Below are 10246 nucleotides of genomic sequence, written 5' to 3' on the forward strand. Positions count from 1 at the left end.
TTTCCTGCTAGATTGCCTTCTTTTTAAGTTTCTTCCTTAGCATGTAAGCCTTAGTTCTGAATTATAGGACAGCCTTGCTTATGTTATATTTACTAAATTATTTGTTCAGTATAAATAGATAAATATATGAAATGCAATGTATATGTTCTGCTAATTTTACACAAAGCTAATGCAAGAGCTTTAATATTTACAAAGCTAAAATGAGATTGGGTAGAGATATTTTGGTGTAGGGTCATAGAACAGTGCTCCTTTCTGTCGTTTAGGAAAAAGTGCTTAGAGAAAATTGAAATGATATGTACAAAGGCACTTCCTACAAGGCATTTCAATTTGAAAATGGGCCAAGTGCCAATGGCGTGTTTAACTGACTTTCTGTTTTTGAGTGGGGAAATGGTTGATCAAGAATTATTCTTTTTTTTGGGGGGGGGACAGTAAACTTTTACTATCATAAACTCAATGGAAATTTGAACAGCATATCATTTTGAGAACATATAAAAGGAAAGAGGTAGTTAGTAATCAGGATTTCTTAGTGAAGTTTTGTCAGGCTAATTGAATTTTCCTCTGTGCCAAAATGATAGCACTGATATATCAGTTGAAATATCAGCCGTAATTTACCTTGCTTTTAAATGAGCTTCAGTTCTACTTGTTTGGCATACAGATTACAGATTTTTGAAAAGTTGTCTAGACTAGAATCTTGCATGATTAGTTTTATTTATCCACACGAGAGTCTTATCCACAATTATCAAGGATTTTTGTATGTGTGCACTAAATTTTTATTGATATCAAAATCATGTCTATGTTATATTTGTATATTCTTTTTTTTTATTGATTTCAGAGAGAAAGGGAGAGGGAGAGGGAGAGAAACATCAATGAGAGAGAATCATTGATCGGCTGCTGCCTGCACGTCCCCTACTGGGGATTGAGCCTGAAACCGGGACATGTGCCCTTGACCGGAATTGAACCTGGGACCTTTCAGTCTGCAGGCTGACGCTCTATCCACTGAGCCAAACCGGCTAGGACCAGATATATATTTTTAAAAAAAATATTTTTATTGATTTCAGAGAGGAAGGGAGAGGGAGAGATAGAAACATCAGTGATGAGAGAGAATCATTGATGGCCTGCCTCCTGCACGCCCCCTACTATAGGGGAGCCCGAAACCCAGAAATGTGCCCTGACCTGGAATTGAACTGGTTCATATGTCGACGCTCAACCACTGAGCCACACTGGCCAGACTTACAGATATTTATTGAAGACTTGGCACATGCATGAATCTTTCTCTACTTCTACAACCGAAATGACAATTTAGGTTTTATTGACTCAAGGAGTATTGAAAAGGAACTTTGTTAGAAAAAGGCCCAGATTCCCTTTTCAGTTTTTGACATATTGCTAAATAAATTATTTTAAATCTCTGTGATCAGATTTCTTTAGCATAGTCTCTATTAATTTGTTTTTTGTGTGTTCCAGACTGAAGGAAAGAAAATCAGAATCCCAAACTCTTAGCAGTATGAACTCTAAGATTAGACCTCCCTCCACCCCCCCTTGGCTTGTAAATAGATTTTTATATGGATCTGCACATTATTTTTTCTTTTATTTGTTATCCTTATATATATATATTACTATTTTTTTGGTAAGAGAACATTTATTGGGTAAATTACAGAGGGAGAAAAAGTAATTCCTAGAAGAAATGGGCTTAGGAAACAAGTTTGAGAGGTAAAGGAAGAGCCCTTGGAGTTTGGGAGTGAGGAAGCTAAGGGTAATGTCTATATTTGTATATTCTTAATACACAACTCACATGAACTGGAGTTTTCAGATATAATAATAGCAACAGGAATAGTGTGTGTGTGTGTGTGTGTGTGTGTGTGTGTGTGTCTGTGTCTGTGTCTGTGTGTGTGTGTGTGTGTGTGTGTGTGTATGTGTAAACCATACAGAGCCAACAGTCTGCAAGGGGAAGGTTAGCTTGGTTTGGGATGTCAGGACTGACCTGAATAAAGCATAACATAGAGCAATTTAGCTCAGAATGGATAGTGTATTAATCAGGTGTATTGAGAAAATGGAACCAACATATGGTGGAACAATGGCCTCGTTATTTTGCTGTCTTATCTTGAAGCCCACTAAAATCAACAAAACTAAAATATATGGATCCTTGGAGGTGGGTGAGGCCTGAACATAGCCTGGAAAGTGGCATATATTTAATATATGTATGTTAAATTGATCATTTTTAGCACAGTAAAGATATATATGTAAAGATATATATGTATTAAGGAATTGGCTCATGTGATGATTATGGAGGCTGAAAAGTCCCCCAGTCTGTTCTCTGGAAGCTGAAGATCTAGGGAAACTAGTGGTGTAATTCAGTCCAGCAATGTTAAACTTTGATTCAAATGTATATATACATGTATAAATATGTGTGTGCTACTAAGTTGCACTGTAAAATACTTAAGGACTAGCTGTCTTAGGGTAAATTGCTCTAATTTATAGTTTGTCAAACTCTATGTTGTAAATGCTGTACCTCTCTCTTGTCCCTAGTAGATGTCAAGCTATCAATGTAACTCTATTGAAGGTGGAGTTGGGTAAGATGCACAGTCCAACCGTAAATATAGTATGTAAATAACCTTAAGAGCATAGAGTAAATATAGTAAAATAATTAGGAATTGATATGATTATTACCTTTACTTTTAATAGAATGTATTTGATTTTAAGTTATATAATTTAATGTTTAATAATGGCCATTTTTAACCACTGTTTCATAACATTCCTGAAAATTAGCAGTCAACTCTCATGAGCTGGTATGAGACAGATTGAGCATACAATTGGACTGTGCCAGAAAGTTAGAAAGCTACTGGTTAGCCATTCCCCATGCTTACAGCTGACTCAAAATGAATGAGAGAAGATGGCATATGTAATAAGCCTTTTCAAGATCTTTATTTTTCTCTGGGCTACCTAAACTTTTCTATTAAGAGAGAAACTCCATCTATTTCACTTTTCTGTAATTAAATTATTTCCTCCCTAAAAATTGGCAAATGTGTCTGTCTTTGTCTTTGTATACCTCCTTAATTGCATTTGGGCACTGAAGGGAAGAGAGGAGTTGAAAACCATCTGATATCCAAAGGTTGGTGTAATATTATGTCATTAACTTCAGTAAGGACATAAGAATAATAATGATTTAAATGCAGTAAGCTTTCATTGGCTAGTTTATGTTCACCATATTAAGTGTTTCGCATAGTAATCTTTATTTCACTATAGTATACTGTAAAAATAAATACAAATGTAACCCTTTCTGCCTACACATTCTCTCTGATAGTTTACTAAAGGATATCAAAGGAAGTAGCTTATTCAGGGAACAAACTTTCAAATGTGACAACAGGATAAATGCCTTATAAGTTTGTTCTGTGACATCTTTCCTCAGAGCTTTTTAGCATGTTAATAAATGAACGCGGATTTATTTGTGAATGAATTCATTTTCTACTTAAGCTTATGGGGAACATTATAAGCCTTTTCCTCAAGGCACAACTTATGGCCTCTCTTCCTAATGACTAATTCTAATTTATTTACTTTGTCTTTTCTGTATCTATTATACTTATATTCTTTGTGGCAAAACTAGAACTCCATTGTTCTCTCATTACCACCTTAACTTCACTAAATTTTAATATCCATGAGATCAGAATATTTTACTTTATTTTTGTCCCTGTAACCCTTACCAGCATTAGGAAGATAGTAGTATCAATGCCTATTAAAATTTATTAGAAAGAAGTGTGAGGTTCTGTACATGGGTCTACACAGTCAGCTCCTCCTAATAATATTAATAATGTATTAGTAGTATTATTTACTGCTTAATAATGCTAATCACTATATCTTGCATTGATTATTCTTTTAATTCTCACCACAAACTCGAAGTAATAGAAAAAGAACTGTCCCATGATCACATAGTTTGGCTCCAGGAAGTTTGTCTCTAGAATCAGGTCCCATAATTGTTTACTCTTCCACCTCACATACAGATATGATTAAGCAGTAGTACCATGTTTTAAATGTCTGCCAACAAAAATTTTAACACTGAAGGGCTTCAATGCTTTTAAGGTTGGATAAAAAAGAACTTTAGAGTTTTGGAAATTCTCTAAAGGTAACTCAGGAAAAGAAACTAAAATGGCAAGTGTAAGACCAAATATGTGAGTAGCACTGAGAATAAACTCTGAGTAATATAGACATTTGATTTGCACTCCTTAGAAAGTGAGAAACAAGAGATGTGGGGAAATCCATTGAAAATTTACTGTGAAGACAGGAAGCATTTGTAAGATCAGACCAGATGTTTTAGAACTACGTATTTGGCAAGGCCTGTCAAACTCAGAGGATCTGAGCAAGGAGACAAGCTAAGCTTTGGGCTGAGCCATCCTTTTTAAAACCTCTTCCTTACTTCTGAGACACTTAATTGTTCCATCTTTAATCTTTAATATAATTACTAAGAAAAGTCAAACTGAAAGAGAGGGACTTTCTAAAACATAGTTAACTTAAATGATTTATATGAGGAATTCATTACTAGGTACCAAGAGTAGTGTGTGTGTGTGTGTGTGTGTGTGTGTAATATCTCTATTTAGAATAATGATTTGGGAAAAAAATACACAAATCATCAGGGAGATAATCATATAATACCCTTATTGCAAAGCTTCAGCTATTTATTAAAGAAGGTAAACTGATAATAAAAATGTAAATTCTTGGCCTCAATAAAGTATAATTCCACTTTTAAGACAAGAATACAATTTATACTATTTTGAATGGGCTTTTTTTCCTTGTTAAGAAGGTAAAATTGTGGTCTCCTGTGGTATATTTTTTGGCTGTTTGAAAGTTTCATGGCATTCTAATTAAGAAGAAAAATATAATCCATCCTATATCTAGGGGAAAGAGCATTTTGAGTGCTAAATGTAGCCAGTCCTTATCTGTTTAGTAGAATCAGAATTCACCCAATATAAGAAAGAATAAGGCAACACAAGATACTGGCTGTGAATAGAGGTTATGGAAGTCAGATAATCTTAAATTAAAAACTCAGCTTTTCTAATTATTAGTCGAGTGACCTTAAAGTTACCTAATTTCCCTTAACCTCCGTCTTCAAATCTCTGACATGGCTATGAATGGAAATATTGACTCAAAGGATCATTGTGGGAAATAGATGATCTAATAGGTGTGAGGTGCCAAAGGCAATAAATAGGAGTTACAGTATTATAATATAAACTCAACTCTCTGCTTTTCATTCACGTATTATTCACAGCATAATTGATCACAGGAACATTTTTAAAAATTATATTGGCATTGAGGTCCATTCTGCTCAATTCTGTATGTGTTGACATAAGTGACATACTGTTTTAAAGTATCCAAATAGTTCTTGAGAGGGAGACTCTTTTAAGCATAGATAGACAGACAGACAGACAGACAGACAGACAGACAGAAAAAGACATACCTTGGTTTTCCAGAAGAGGCATTCCCAGGGTTATTTTGAGGTAACTGCTCTTTGTTCTATTTTAATCCTTTTTTAAATCTAAGATTTCCTTCCCATTCTGCAATGTGAAGAAGAAAGTATTTAAGAAACATTTAAGTATTAAGAAAGAGAAAAGTATTTGAGAGAAAAAAATCAGCTGATTGAACTTATTTGAGTGTGCATTTTTGATATAGCTTAAAGTATTTGTTCTTAGCTAGATAAAGATATGTATATTCAACTGTATTTTAAAAGAAGTCCAGAAAGCAAATGTACATTATTTTTAATTATCTAAAAAATGGTCCACTATTTGAGCTTGACTGTAAAACGTGATAATGCCAAGTGATAAAAAAATAACTTCATATCACATAAAGGGAAAGTAGACAATTTACTGGAGATGTGACTGGGTTTTTTTTCCCCTCCCTTCAATAAGGTAATTTCTGCCCATCTCCAAAGGCCTTTCTCACAGTGACCTTGGTGAAAGAAGAGCTCTGTGACATTGCCTACAGGAATCATCTGCTGCTTCTAAGTCAGTCACAGGTTTTGCTTCAAGGCAAGAAAACACTTTGCTCCCACTCACACCTGAGCTTACTGTCTTCAGAAAGCTTCATCCTCCTATAAATGCAACTCCATCTCTTATTGTCAGATGGAAATATTTCAATGAATTTCTCAAGGAAGTGTTACAGCCCAGTTTCATTAGTATGTCCAGGCCAAGGAGCTGCAGAGTTTTGTTTTTTAAGAATAGAAATAAAATGGTAAGAGATCAAAACAGGAAGCAATAAATTTGATAATGAAATATGAATATATCCAGTATATACACATGATATTTATGAATGTCTTAAGCAGGGCGGTTTTGAAACTCTTTTTTCTAAAACTATTAACTTGGTCCCAGTAAGCTGTGTACCGCATTGTATACTAGTAATAGTAACTACTAGCATGCTCTTTCATATGTAAAAATGGCACACTGTGCTGTAGCAGAAGGCCTTTAGATGGGAGCAAACTCATCTACACTTTCCTGTAGTCAGTCTCATGACCAACAAAGATAGGAGACATTCACCTTCTGGAGATGAGAAGGCAGAGTAGAAGGAAAGAGGGTGTGCTTAGCAAGGAGACTAGCAGAGCTGGCTATCCTCATCAATATCAAGCATCTTTATCTGAGCTAATCTATAATATTCTTTTGTTTCCCTGGCGAAAAGGAAAAGTACAGAAATCCAGGTATTCTCTTGGCTATTATTTAATGTAGGGCCTCCTCCATTCATTACTTTTGATAACTCATAAATAATCCTCAGCAACCGTGTTGAGTTATGGAATTACTTAGTAGAACAAATAGTAAAGAACAAAAATGTCCAATTAAGATTCTCAAAAGAAGACTGCTTTATTTATTTGAATTCTTCTTACCACACATTTGTAAAACCCGTAGTACAAACTGTTGACTCTTTGTCTTGTTTTGTCAGCTAGAGTTTTGATATGATGACATATGACTGGCAGAGTTGCGTTCCTTGTAGAGATGAGAGCAAAAGGCCATTCCATAGTAAAGATAATGAGGAGATTCATAAATTGGCTGTTAATTCAAAGTGTCACTTTGTGTAGCACTTGTATTTTATTTGTCAAAAATACTTGTTTTCCACAACTGGAATAAAGCAATCAAGTAAGCAAATTAATTCAGCATACACTTCATAGACTTGATATAATGTACATATATAAACTAGAGTATATAATATGATATTAGTGTATTCATTCACTTAAGAAACAGTTATTGTCTAATGTGTGCTACGCATTGTTTAAAGCATTAGAGTAAACCAAGACACTACTTCATGGAGCTTATATTCCAGTGGAGAAAAATAGATAATTAATAAATATCCACACAAATATAATATGCTAGTTGAAGATAAGTGCTTAGAAAATACATAAAGCATAGTAAAGGGGTAGAAAGGAATAGTGATGACATTTATTGTTCAGTTGGAAATTCAAGGGCCATGAAACTGAAAGAGCATAGCTTTTTTGGAATGATGTCCATCTTCATAAAATTCTATAGATGATTAATTTTTATAATCCGAAAGAATGTAATATCATTGAAAACTATTTTATGGCTTTAGGTCTATGATAAATAATTTTCAATATAAATTACTTTGAGAGTGGACTATAAAATGTTTTTTTAAATCAAATATAATAAAAATAACAGGGACGTGACAAGAAAAGAACATAGACTATTTCTCATTACATAAATGCAAAAATCTCACCCAAAATATTAACAAACTAAATTCTGTGATAGATAAACAGGATAATGCATAATGATCTAGTTGGGTTTATTTCAATGATGCATGATTCAAACTTTTAATCATTACAACTTACCATATTTGCAAAATAAAAGAAATGAGATGTTAATCTCAATAAATACAGCAAAGAAATTTGATAAAATTCAACATTTCTTCAGAATTTATTAAAACTTCTAAACTAGTAATAGGAAAGATTTTCCCAATATGACAAGGTATTTCTGACATTATACTTAATGATGAAATGCTCACTAATTACCCCACAAGAACAGGAACAAGGCAAGGATTCCATTATAGCCACTTCTATTCAACATTATACTGGAGGACCTGTCCAGTAAATAAAATGAAATGAAAGAAATGCCAAGGGTTTAGAATAAAAGATGACATGGTAATATATGAAGATAGGACAAAGGAATCGACAAAAATTATTAGATTAATAAGTAAATTTAGCAAATTCTCTGGACCCGAAGTCAACATTTAAAAAAAAATGCATTTCTGGGTAATGTTGCAGTGGATTTGAAAAGATGGTCACTAAAGATACATACATAGATAGATAGATAGACAGACAGACAAAAGGCATGTGACATATACAGGAATTTTGTTATGAATCGAATTATATTTCATTTGAAACAAACACTGAACTCCTAACCCCGTTAAGTATTTCAGAATGTGTTTTATTTGAAAATAGGGTCATTGCATTGGTAATCAAGTTAGAGTGCTATCAGTAGGGTGGGCCCAATCCCATATGACTGGTGTTCTTTTATAAAGGGGAAATCTGGACACACAGACGTGCACAGAAGGAAGATGATGTGAATACACACAGGGACAAGATGAACATGTAAATGGAGTGACTGATGCATCTACAGGCCACAGAATGCCCAAGATCGCCCACAAACCACCTCAAGTGAGGAAAAGGCAAGGAAGGATTCCCCCAGAGGTTTCAGAGCAGCTTGGCCCTGCTGCTAGCCTTCAGAAGTGTGTGATAAATAATTTCTGTTTTAAGCCATCCAGTTTTGGGCACTAGGAAGGAAACAAATACAATTCCTATCAACATTACTTGTTATATCTAATATATTTGGAAATAACCCACATATTCATCAATAGTAGCAAGGACTTTTTAAAATGTAGTATGTTTATATATTGGATTATATTCATGCATTGGGATAGGAATAAAATGAAGAGAGTATAGCTGCAAGTACCAATATAAAGAGATAGCGAATAGGTAGATAGTTATGATAGATCCATAAATAAAGTTAAAAAAACAGTTAAACTAACTTCATTATTCATTAGAAGTCAGAATAATGATTACCTGTTTGGAAGAAAGAGGTAAAGAATGATTTGAGGAGATATACAAGGTGGTCTTCTGTGGCACTACTATTCCCAAAATAGTGTGAAACACTTCTTCTGTGGCTCAGAGAATTGTAGAAGCCAAACCTATAAGATGAAATATTTAGTGGTATCCTGAGAAACAAAGTGTCAGCATTAAAATTGTGTACTCTGAAGCCAGCCTATCAAAGTGTAAAAGCCCAGCCCTACCACTAGCTGGTTAAATATCTTTGGGTAATTTACATCTGTATGCTTCAGTTTCTTATCAGTGAAATGGGGTAACATTATCTTAGGGGACTGTTATGGGAGTTAGTTAATGCTTTTAAAACACTTAGAATAGGGCTTGAATATTTATTTAACACTAAAGGCCCAGTGCACAAAAATTTGTGCACTCGGGGGGGTCCCTCAGCCCGGCCTATGCCCTCTTGCAGTCTGGGACCCCCGGGGGATGTCCACCTGCTGGCTTAGGCCCGCTCCCCGGGGAACCGGACCTAAGCTGGCAGTCAGACATCCCTCTGGCAGCCTGGGAGCCCTCGGGGGATGTCCACTTGCCAGCAGGGAGCAGGCCTAACCTGCAGTCGGACATCCTTAGAGCTGCTGAGGAGGTGGGAGAGGCTCCTGCCACCACCGCTGTACTGGCAGCCATCAGCCTGGCTTGTGGCTGAGCAGAGCTCCCCCTGTGGGAGTGCACTGACCACCAGGGGGCATCTCCTGCATTGAGCGTCTGCCCCCTGGTGGTCAGTGTGTGTCATAGTGACCAGTCATTCCCAGTCGTTCTGCTATTAGGGTCAATTTGCATATTACCCTTTTATTATATAGGATAGAGGCCTGGTATTACCCTTTAATTATATAGGATAGAGGCCTGGTGCACGGGTGGGGGCCAACTGGTTTGCCCTGAAGGGTGTCCCGGATCAGGCTGGGGGTTCTGCTGGGGTGCCTGGCCAGCCTGGGTGAGGGGCTAATGGCTGTTTGCAGGCTGGTCAAGACCCCCAGAGGGGACCCTCACCCCATAGGGGTGTGGCCAGCCTGGGTGAAGGCTGAGGGCTGTTTTCAGGCTGGCCACACCCCATTCATGGTGGAGATCCCCGCTGGGGTGCCTGGCCAGCCTGGGTGAAGGGCTGATGGCTGTTTGCAGGCTGGCCACAGCCCCTTCAGGGTGGGGGAGTCCCGCTGGGGTGCCTGGCCAGCC

At 36.3% G+C, this 10246-nt stretch overlaps 1 protein-coding gene across 2 annotated transcripts in view; it reads left to right on the forward strand.

Moving 5' to 3' along the window:
- The window catches only part of B3GALT1 (UDP-Gal:betaGlcNAc beta 1,3-galactosyltransferase, polypeptide 1), a 388127-nt gene that overhangs the window by 36897 nt on the left and 340984 nt on the right, over window positions 1–10246 (forward strand). The gene's annotated exons all lie outside the window — the stretch shown is intronic.

The sequence above is a fragment of the Myotis brandtii genome, unplaced genomic scaffold, assembly GCF_000412655.1.
Source record: "Myotis brandtii unplaced genomic scaffold, ASM41265v1 scaffold112, whole genome shotgun sequence".
Classification (NCBI taxonomy): domain Eukaryota; kingdom Metazoa; phylum Chordata; class Mammalia; order Chiroptera; family Vespertilionidae; genus Myotis; species Myotis brandtii.